Here is a 12,485-nt window from a genome sequence, read left to right as displayed (position 1 = left end):
GGAGTTGCATAATCTCATAGTCATAGGAACATGTATAAGTCATGAATAAAGCAATAGGAATAAACTAAACGATCATAGTGCTAAGCTAACGGATGGGTCTAGTACATCACATCATTCTCTAATGATGTGATCCCGTTCATTAAATGACAACACATGTCTATGGCTAGGAAACTTAACCATCTTTGATTAACGAGCTAGTCAAGTAGAGGCATACTAGGGACACTCTGTTTGTCTATGTATTCACGTTTCCCATTAATACAATTCTAGCATGAATAATAAACATTTATCATGATATAAGGAAATATAAATAACAACTTTTTATTGCCTCTAGGGCATATTTCCTTCAGTCTCCCACTTGCACTAGAGTCAATAATCTAGATTACACAGTAATGATTCTAACACCCATGGAGTCTTGGTGCTGATCATGTTTTCCTCGTGAGAGAGGCTTAGTCAATGGGTTTGCAACATTCAGATCCGTATGTATCTTAAAAATCTCTATGTCTCCCTCCTTGACTTGATCGCGGATGGAATTGAAGCGTCTCTTGATGTGCTTGGTTCTCTTGTGAAATCTGCATTCCTTTGCCAAGGCAATTGCACCAGTATTGTCACAGAAGATTTTCATTGGACCTGATGCACTAGGTATTACACCTAGATTGGATATGAACTCCTTCATCCAGACTCCTTCATTTGTTGCTTCCGAAGCAGCTATGTATTCTGCTTCACACGTAGATCCTACCACGACACTCTGCTTAGAACTGCACCAACTGACAGCTCCACCATTCAATAAAAATACGTATCTGGTTTGTGACTTAGAGTCATCCGGATCAGTGTCAAAGCTTGCATCATTGTAACCGTTTACGACGAGCTCTTTGTCACCTCCATAAACGAGAAACATATCCTTAGTCCTTTTCAGGTATTTCAGGATGTTCTTGACCGCTGTCCAGTGATCCACTCCTGGATTACTTTGGTACCTCCCTGCTAAACTAATAGCAAGGCACACATTAGGTCTGGTACACAGCATTGCATACATGATAGAACCTATGGCTGAGGCATAGGGAATGACTTTCATTTTCTCTCTATCTTTTACAGTGGTCGGGCATTGAGTCTGACTGAACTTCACACCTTGTAACATAGGCAAGAACCCTTTCTTTGCTTGATCCATTTTGAACTTCTTCAAAACTTTATCAAGGTATGTGTTTTGTGAAAGTCCAATTAAGTGTCTTGATCTATTGTAAGTGCATCTACTGCCACCCTTAGTTGGTTTTGGAGTATTGATGACAAACTTGGTTGAGGGACTAATGTGATTGTGAGAATCGCAGGATAACACAGGTAGTAGTCCCATATTGATTCGGTTTACCTACCAGAGATGACCCCTAAAAATGTGTGAAGACATTGAAGATAATGGTGGTCTGTGAAGATATTCACAGTGAAGATTATGACATGAGAAGACATCGCATGAAGACTATGGAGTGCAAAGACATAGTTGTTTCGTAGTTTCCTTTTCTTCTTTGTTGAGTCATAGGAACCACCGTACTGTTAAGTGGGGTCCAAGTGAACAAAGTTAGAGTGACTGATGTGATGCTCAACCAAATACTATGTCTTAGAGCGAAGACAATGAGAGCAAATCTTATCCAGAGCTGGATGAGTCAGCTTTACTTGTAGCCCAAGTCAAGCTGCCGTGTGTGTTTGAAATCTGACTGTTGGACACGTGTCAGTTTCTTAGTGACCCAGTGTCATTTTGGACAAATCAGGCCGGGTTGCCTCTTGGTTATAAATAGCCCACCCCCTACACCATAAATTGGTAGCTGCTCAGAGTTAGTGCACGACTTTTGTCATTTGAGAGCAACCCACCTCCGAAGCTTTTGAGAGAGAGATCCTTGCGAGGACAAAGCCCTATACACCCAGAGCCAAAGAGTGTTAGGCATCACTGAAGTCTTTCTGTCTGCGTGATCTGAAGACTTGTTACACTTGAGGACTATAAATCCTCCAGCCGGTTAGGCGTCGTGTTCTGAGCATCCAAGAGTCATTGTGGATTTCCGGTGAATGAAGTATGTGAAGGTTTGGAAGTCTACCTTGAAGACTTACCCGAATGATTGGGAGAGGACTGTGTGTCCTTAGCTCAAGGGGAATAAGATGAAGATGTGGTCTTCTGAGTTAAATCTCAGCCTCCCTGACCATACGTACAGTTGTTACAGCAACTGGAACTGGTCTACCAAATCCTTGTCTTCACCGAGCTATTGGTTCTATTATTCACTTCCCTTTACTTTACAGTTTGTCTTCGTGAAGTCATTGCTTGACTGTATGGTCTGATTGACTTCACTGGGTGAAGACTGTTTACTATTTGGCTTCATACTGTCTTCCATCCTGATCCTTACTACCTAGCTGCTGATAGTATTCGTGCTTTCACTTCATTGCTTACTTGAGTATGGCATGTCTAGTGTAGTCTACCTTCTGCTACATATCAATAGGTTCATTTCTATCGTTTGTCTTCAAAGCCCCTGTGGTTTGAAGACTTCCATAAAAATCGCCTATTCACCCCCTCTAGTCGATAACTAGCACTTTCATCTATCTCTATAGATCTTGATGCCCAATATATAAGTAGTTTCACCGAGGTCTTTCATTGAAAAATTCTTATTCAAGTATCCTTTTATGATATTCAGAAATTTAGTATTATTTCCGATCAATAATATGTCATCCACATATAATATCAGAAATGCTACAGAGCTCCCACTCACTTTCTTGTAAATACAGGCTTCTCCAAAAGTCTGTATAAAACCATATGCTTTGATCACACTATCAAAGCGTATATTCCAACTCCGAGATGCTTGCACCAGTCCATAAATGGATCGCTGGAGCTTGCACACTTTGTTAGCACCTTTTGTATCGACAAAACCTTTCGGTTTCATCATATACAACTCTTCTTTAAGATATCCATTAAGGAATGCAGTTTTGACATCCATTTGCCAAATTTCATAATCATAAAATGCGGCAATTGCTAACATCATTCGGACGGACTTAAGCATCACTACAGGTGAGAAGGTCTCATCATAGTCAACTCCTTGAACTTGTGGAAAACCATTCGCAACAAGTCGAGCTTTGTAGACAATAACATTACCGTCAGCGTCAGTCTTCTTCTTGAAGATCCATTTATTCTCTATGGCTTTCCGATCATCGGGCAAGTCAACCAAAGTCCACACTTTGTTCTCATACATGGATCCCATCTCAGATTTCATGGCCTCAAGCCATTTTGCGGAATCTGGGCTCATCATCGCTTCCTCATGGTTCGTAGGTTTGTCATGGTCAAGTAACATGACCTCCAAAATAGGATTACCGTACCACTCTAGTGCGGATCTTACTATGATTGACCTACGAGGTTCCGTAGTAACTTGATTAGAAGTTTCATGATCATCATCATTAGCTTCCTCACTAATTGGTGTAGGAATCACTGGAACTGATTTCTGTGATGAACTACTTTCGAATAAGGGACCAGGTACAGTTACCTCATCAAGTTCTACTTTCCTCCCACTGACTTCTTTCGAGAGAAACCCCTTCTCTAGAAAGGATCCATTCTTAGCAAAGAATATCTTGCCTTCGGATCTGTGATAGAAGGTGTACCCAACAGTCTCCTTTGAGTATCCTATGAAGACACATTTGTCCGATTTGGGTTCAAGCTTATCAGGTTGAAGCTTTTTCACATAAGCATCGTAGCCCCAAACTTTAAGAAACGACAACTTGGGTTTCTTGCCAAACCACAGTTCATATGGTGTCATCTCAACGTATTTCGATGGTGCCCTATTTAATGTGAATGCAGCCGTCTATAAAGCATAACCCCAAAATGATAGCGTTAATCAGTAAGACACATCATAGATCGCACCATATCTAATAAAGTGCGGTTACGAGATTCGGACACACCATTACGTTGTGGTGTTCCAGGTGGCGTGAGTTGCGAAACTATTCTGCATTGTTTCAAACGAAGACCAAACTTGTAACTCAAATATTCTCCTCCACGATCAGATCGTAGAAATTTTATTTTCTTGTTACGATGATTTTCCACTTCACTTTGAAATTCTTTGAACTTTTCAAATGTTTCAGATTTATGTTTCATCAAGCAGATATGCCCATATCTGCTCAAATCATCTGTGAAGGTCAGAAAATAACGATACCCGCCATGAGCATCAACACTCATCGGACCGCATACATCAGTATGTATTATTTCCAATAAGTCTGTTGCTCATTCCATTGTTCCGGAGAACGGAGTCTTAGTCATCTTGCCCATGAGGCATGGTTCACAAGCATCAAGTGATTGCAAAAGCCCATCAGCATGGAGTTTCTTCATGTGCTTTACACCAATATGACCTAAACGGTAGTGCCACAAATAAGTTGCACTATCATTATTAAACTTATATCTTTTGGCTTCAATACTATGAATATGTGTATCACTACTATCGAGATTCAATAAAAATAGACCACTCATCAAGGGTGCATGACCATAAAAGATATTACTCATATAAATAGAACAACCATTATTCTCTGATTTAAATGAATAACCGTATCGCATCAAACAAGATCTAGATATAATGTTCATGCTTAACGCTGGCACCAAATAATAATTATTCAGGTCTAATACTAATCCCGAAGGTAGATGTAGAGGTAGCGTGGCGACGATGATCACATCTACTTTGGAACCATTTCCCACGCGCATCGTCACCTCGTCCTTAGCCAATCTTCGCTTAATTCGTAGCCCCTGTTTCGAGTTGAAAATATTAGCAACAGAACCAATATCAAACCGAGGTGCTACTGCAAGCATTAGTAAGGTAGACATCAATAACATGTATATCAAATATACCTTTCACTTTGTGCTACCTCTTGAGCATGCGTTTGTTTTCCCTTGAAGAGGAAAGGGTAATGCAGCAAAGTAGCATAAGTATTTCCCTCAGTTTTTGAGAACCAAGGTATCAATCTAGTAGGAGACAACACACAAGTCACCTAGTACCTGTACAAACAATCAAGAACCTTGCAACCAACGCGATAAAGGGGTTGTCAATCCCTTCACGGCCACTCGCAAAAGTGAGATCTAATAAAGATAGTAAAGTAAATATTTTTGGTATTTTTGTTGTATAGATTGGAAAGTAAAGATTGCAAAATAGCAAACGAGATGCGATGTAAATAAAAGAGATGCAATATAATAAGAAAGAGACCCGGGGGCCATAGGTTTCACTAGTGGCTTCTCTCAAGATAGAATGTATTACTATGGGTGAACAAATTACTGCCGATCAATTGATAGAAAAGCGCATAATTATGAAGATATCTAAGGCAATGATCATGAATATAGGCATCACGTCCGTGTCAAGTTCATCAAAACGATTCTGCATCTACTACTATTACTCCACACATCGACCGCTATCCAACATGCATCTAGAGTATTAATTTCATAAGAACAGAGTAACGCATTAAGCAAGATGACATGATGTAGAGGGATAAACTCAAGCAATATGATATAAACCCCATCTTTTTATCCTCGATGGCAACAATACAATAGTGCCTTGCTGCCCCTACTATCACTAGGAAAGGACACCGCAAGATTGAACCCAAAGCTAAGCACTTCTCCCATTGCAAGAAAGATCAATCTAGTAGGCTAAACTAAACCAATAATTCAAAGAGACTTGCAAAGATATCAAATCATGCATATAAGAATTCAGAGAAGAACCAAATAATATTCATAGATAATCTTGTTCATAAACCCACAATTCATCGGATCTCGGCAAACACACCGCAAAAGAATATTACATCGAATAGATCTCCAAGAACATCGAGGAGAACTTTGTATTGAGAATCAAAGAGAGAGAAGAAGCCATCTAGATAATAACTATGGGTCCGAAGGTTTGTGGTAAACTACTCACGCTTCATCGAAGAGGCAATGGTGTTGATGTAGAAGCCCTCCGTGATCGATTCCCCCTCCGGCAGATCGCCGGAAAAGGCCCCAAGATGGGATCTCAAGGGTACAGAAGGTTGCGGCGGTGGAAAAGTGGTTTCGTGGCTCTCTACGATGTTTCTAGGGTATAAGAGTATATATAGGCGGAAGAAATACGTCGGTGCAGCTACGAGGGGCCCACGAGGGTGGGGGCGCGCCTACCCCTGGGCGCGCCCTCCTGCCTTGTGGCGTCCCAGACTTCAACTCCAAGTCTTCTGGTTTGCTTTCGGTCCAAGAAAGATCATTGTGAAGTTTCATTCCGTTTGGATTCCGTTTGGTATTCCTTTTCTGCGAAAGTCTAAAATAGGCAAAAAACAGAAACTGGCACTGGGCCTCCAGTTAATAGGTTAGTACCAAAAATAATATAAAAGAGCATATTAAAGCCCATTAAACATCCAAAACAGATTTAGCATGGAATAATAAAAAACTATAGATACGTTGGAGATGTATCAAGCATCCCCAAGCTTAATTCCTGCTCGTCCTCGAGTAGGTAAATGATAAAAATAGAATTTTTGATGTGGAATGCTACTTAACATAATTATCAATGTACTTTTCTTTATTGTGGCATGAATGTTCAGATCCGAAAGATTCAAAACAAAAGTTTAATACTAACATAAAAGTAATAATAATTCAAGCATACTAATAAAGCAATCATGTCTTCTCAAAATAACATGGCCAAAGAAAGCTATCCCTACAAAATCATATAGTCTGGCCATGCTCTATCTTCATCACACAAAATATTTAAATCATGCACAACCCCGATGGCAAGCCAAGCAATTGTTTCATACTTTTGATGTTCTCAAACTTTTTCAATCTTCACACAATACATGAGCGTGAGCCATGGACATAGCACTATAGCTGAGAATGGTGGTTGATGAGAAGACAAAAAGGAGAAGACAGTCTCACATCAACTAGGCATATCGATGGCTATGGAGATGCCCATCAATAGACATCAATGTGAGTGAGTAGGGATTGCCATGCAACGGATGCACTAGAGCTATAAGTGTATGAAAGCTCAATAAGAAACTAAGTGGGTGTGCATCCAACTCTCTTGCTCACGAAGACCTAGGGCATTTTGAGGAAGCCCATCATTGGAGTATACAAGCCAAGTTCTATAATGAAAGATTCCCACTAGTATATGAAAGTGACAACATAGGAGACTCTCTATCATGAAGATCATGGTGCTACTTTGAAGCACAAGTGTGGAAAAAGGATAGTAGCATTGCCCCTTCTCTCTTTTTCTCTCATTTTTTATTTGGGCCTTTCTCTTTTTTATGGCCCCTTTTTTTCTCCTTTTTTTCATCCGGAGTCTCATCCCGACTTGTGGGGGAATCATAGTCTCCATCATCCTTTCCTCACATGGGACAACGCTCTAATAATGATGACCATCACACTTTTATTTACTTACAACTCAAGAATTACAAATCGATACTTAGAACAAAATATGACTCTATGTGAATGCCTCCGGCGGTGTACTGGGATGTGCAATGAATCAAGAGTGACATGTATGAAAGAATTATGAAGGTGTCTTTGCCACAAGTACGATGTCAACTACAGGATCATGCAAAGCAATATGACAATGATGAAGCGTGTCATAATAAACGGAACGGTGGAAAGTTGCATGGCAATATATCTCGGAATGGCTATGGAAATGCCATAATAGGTAGGTATGGTGGCTGTTTTGAGGAAGGTAAATGGTGGGTTTATGGTACCGGCGAAAGTTGTGTGGTACTAGAGAGGCATTGGTGCGCGTTGGTCCGAAACAAACGGTTTAAAACCCCTTTCCGCGACGGCATCTGGAACCGTCGCCAAGTAAGTGTGTGCGATAGGGGGGGTCCTTCCCACACAACCCAGAAACCGTCGGGGATATGCCCGCCTGGCACACACGTTCGGCAAAATGAGGTCGTGTGCGACCGACGAGCACTCAAATACGGAAATACGTACAGTAGAGCTAAATAAATACAATTATACGGCGAAATTGTTTCCGGTCGCAAGTACATCCCACATAGTCAGTCCCCGCTAAATGTTTCCGTTTGTATGTACATCCCACACAGTCGCTCCAAGGAAAGTGTTTCCGTTCATAGGTACATCACACATAATTTTTCCCGTTAAATCATTTGTGATTGCGTTGCCATTGCACACAATATTAATAATTTTATCGTTTGTGTTATTGAATGCATCACACGCGGTGCGTAGAAAGAAACTGTGTGGCAAAGGCTGTCCATCACACACACTTTTTATGTGATAAACGTTTGCGCAAGGTGGCCTAACGCAAACATTTTTCAAGAGAAAGTCGTGTGTGCAGTGGAGATTGATCGCACACGTAGTGGATCCTAGAAACGTTTCTGATCTCCACGTATATCGCAGACGTTTCTATTTCGCAAACTGTGTGCAGTGTAATCCCTATTTAATCCATAATTAATCCAATTAATCCCTAATTTAAAAATCACATGTTATGAATTTGAATGTAGGCAATCACTTATTTCATATCCAACCATGTTTATTACAAATATAGGTTCAACCATGAATCCATAATTCAATGCACAGGTACATATACCGAAGAACTACAGAAGCACCAAGTAAAGAATGATGAACCACAGTTGTACTAAAGACTGTAAAAAGAGAGGCGAAAGACATTCTAGTTGCTGGAGAAGGTGAAGCGGAATGCCCATATTGTGCCCTCCTCCATGCGTAAGGCGCGCATGACTCTAGGCCAACCCCTTGTGATGGCTACCCGTCCATCCTTCACTGTCTTCATTAGGACTTCTTGATGCTCATTGTAGTTTGGATGAAATACTTTAACCTTCATTGCGTGTCCATCAATCATGTACTTTGAGAGGTAAGAACCACTGGGAACAAAAAATATTCAGACATTGTTGTCTAACAACTCATTATGGGCAGTAAAAAGAGAAGGCTGCAGAGTTTGTAGGTACCATCCTACAGCTCACTGTTGTGTTGGATAGAGCATAAACAAATAATTTGCTTGCTACAATTCGTATATTTTTGCTAATAATCCTTATCAGTTTCCTCACTTGATGCTTGTTCATCAATATCTCATTGACCCATACGCAGAAAGGGTCGATGCGGGGATCCTTGCCAAGGGCATATGTACCTACAAGCAACAAGTCAATATTAGAAGCTAACTAGTGTCAGGCCTGGATCTATATGTACTACATTATGGATCGACGGGGGAGTACAAGCCGAGGGATGAAGCTAACCTCGACAGAAAATGGTGGCCACTCCCGTTGTTGTCCTGCATAAGTAGTGGAAAGGCATGATAAGTACAACAATCTTCACATCAAACAAATATAGCAAAGGTAAACAACATCATCTCCAAATGATAGCTTGAATGTGTTGGTTCCAGCATGCTATTAAAGCAGATATAAAATGGAAGGCAATGTTACCGACAGCAGGCTTAACAGCCATCAAATATTGCAATTCAAACTGGTATTGTTGAAAATGAATAGAACGTAGGTAATGCTTAAACATCACACTGGATAAATGTGTAAAACTGAAAATAAAGGGCATGTGTTAACTACACCAGGAATAACTGGAACCAAATATAGCCGTTCAAACTGGTATTGATGTAGTCGAGCGGCACAGTTCCGACTTGCACATAATGAACCACACATTGTGAATGACTGAAATAAACAAGGCATAAATGACCAGTATAACAACCAAATATAGCCATTGAAAACTGGACAGAGTCTCACTGCAACCAACCTAACAAGCAAATACAGATAAACATGGCATATGCTTGTAAACTGGACAAATGCTCGCTGCAACCAACCTAACAAGCAGATAAACATAAACAAGGCATCTGCTTGATAACTGGAGAAATGCTAAAAAAAGCAACCTAACAACCAAATACAGATAAACAAGGCATCTGCTTGATAACTGGACAAATGCTAAAAAAGCAACCTATCAACCAAATACAAATAAACAAGGCATCTGCTTGATAACTGGACAAATACTCACTGCAACCAAACTATGAACCAAATACAGATAAACAAGGCATCTGCTCGATAACTGAAAAAATGCTCACTCCAACCAACCTAACAACCAAATACAGATAAACAAGGCATCTACTCACTATAAACAACCAAATATAGCCATTCGTGAAACTAAAGTGGACAATTCATACTTAAACATCACATAGACCTATTGAACAATACATTTTTGCATAACTAAAATAATTAAACACGACACAATTAACGCACCGCAAGGCAAATGCTACGACACAAAGGGTACGGGTTGGCAAGCTAGAAAAGGTAATATTTACTGATAGAATGTTGCCTCACATTTCATGGACGGGATCCTTCCAGTTGGAAGAGCACAGACCCATGGTGCGCTCTCTGATGTCACAGATGGGCTGTCTCACCTTGGAAGAACCTTCGTGGGTGCCCTCCTCGTGGTCGTGGTCGTGGTCGATGAGATCTGACTTGGCAATTGTGGTTCCCAAGCCGCCGCCGTAGAATGTGTCCTTTAGAAGTGACAAATGGGCTCAATGGCATATAAAGCTCGCAAATCCTTGACCGCTTGGCGGAGGAGATCAGCGGTAGGGCCGTCGAAGAGATCGACGGCGGTTGAACCAAAGGGGATGGTGATGGACTACTTAACTTGTGACATGGCCCGCATGAAGCCGTCGGTGTGGACGAGCTTGATGTCGTAGCCAGCTTTCCCGAGATACAGTAATATGCTAGCCCGCTGACATGAAGCCTTCGGCATGGAAACATAGTCAATGTCTTCGCCGGCTTCTGCAGCGTCGTGTTGCTCCGGGATTGACAGGTCGGGGCGAACGGCGGCCACCTCACCAATGTCCGCCGGCCATGATAAACCTCTTCTTGGCCGAACGCTCGTCGGGCTCCCCGGGATACGTGGTCGAGCTTAGGCTGTGACATTCTGGAGCAGGGGATGTGGATCTGGTGGGAAGGGACACATCAAGCCTCATCTAAAAACTCAGGGGAGTGGGGCGACAGTACGTGAATCGCTGGATAACCTGAACTTTATTATCTAAGCTACGAGGAACGGGCATACCGCAGGGTTGGCAGCGGCGGCCGCGAGCTAGGGTTCGAAGGGGGGTGGGGGGGCGGGTGGGGGACTGTGGGGGGGGTGGTGTTTGAGGATACGCCGCGGCTACTAATTTTTTTAGTAATGGTGGGTGGAGATGGTGGTGGACGAGGGAGGGCGACAATTCAAATGCCTCGGCTGCTAAAATTTTACTATAAGGTCGGTGCTGGAGGAGTGTGGGTGACGGTTGAAGTATGACGGCTACTAAAATTTGGGTAAAGGAATTGATGCGGGGCGGGAGTGCCCAAGATCGCGCACGGTCCAATAACAATATGCGTGTATGATAATAAGGAAAAGTGGCGTGGATCCGCCGATTTTTGCAACGCTCAAGGCGGGTAGTCTGTTTTTTATATTTCTAACTAGCTGGTCTATCGCACACAGTTCGTCCTAATTTCCAAATAAACTTAGCCGCCTTTAGCTTCCACGGGTGGTGGTTTTATAGTGCACTTGCATCGCACATGGTTAAGCCAGTACCTCCACCCTTTGCTCGCACTTGCGCGGTCGTGGTGATTTTAGCGCACTTGCATCGCACACGGTTTAGCCAGTACCTCCACCTTAATTTGCTCGCACTTGCGCGGTTGTGGTGATTCACATCGCACTTGTATCGCACACGGTTTAGATATTATACCCCGTGTCCATTGAGGATCATCAGAGTTTTTGTAGCAAAATATAACGTTAGGGAGGGTCAAAAGACAGCCACACCAGCATGTGGCCCAAATATATATGAGTGAAAAGGGTGGTATGTGATGTGCAAAATTCGAACACACAACTTTGACTCCGCGGGCCCATGGTTGGGCGCGTCATTGAAGATCGATGAGAGGGGCCAAAAGTCAAGAACCACCTGGAAGTGGCCAAATATATGTACAAATATTGGGGATGTTTAAAACTTTAAATACACAATGAATAACTTTGGTGGCACCTGCCTCGCAAACCCGAAAGCACCCTAACAACCACCTAGCTAGGATATATATAATGACATAATGTCGTACCTAGCTAGGATGCTTGGCCCACCACCTCCCACTTCGTGTCAGCGGGGCGGATGCACGTAATGATCGATACTTTGGTCATACATGCATGTCGACATGACCTACCATAAGACGGACCAATGAATCTTTCGTTTGGTCAAATGAAAGTTGTTGTTGTCGATAAACCGCTTGGGCTAATAGATTGAACCATCATAAACATCGCACGAGAGGGACCACAAAACCAGCACCTCTTACATGCGGCCCAAAATGATGTACGTTGGGAAGGGGTGATGTGTGTTTTCAATATAGAATAATGTACAATTTAGATGTGGTGCCTACCTCTCGATACAGACAACAACCATGAAGGCAAGGTAGTTAAGGACGAGATATGTATGCAGGGTTTGATGTAGGTCGAACCCAGCAATCTAAGCATCTGGGAGGGAATCCTGACAACGCATGAGCTCGAGTTTTGGTTGACC

This window comes from Triticum urartu, chromosome 5 (genome assembly GCF_003073215.2).
Source record: "Triticum urartu cultivar G1812 chromosome 5, Tu2.1, whole genome shotgun sequence".
Lineage (NCBI taxonomy): Eukaryota > Viridiplantae > Streptophyta > Magnoliopsida > Poales > Poaceae > Triticum > Triticum urartu.
This window is presented reverse-complemented; position numbering follows the sequence as displayed.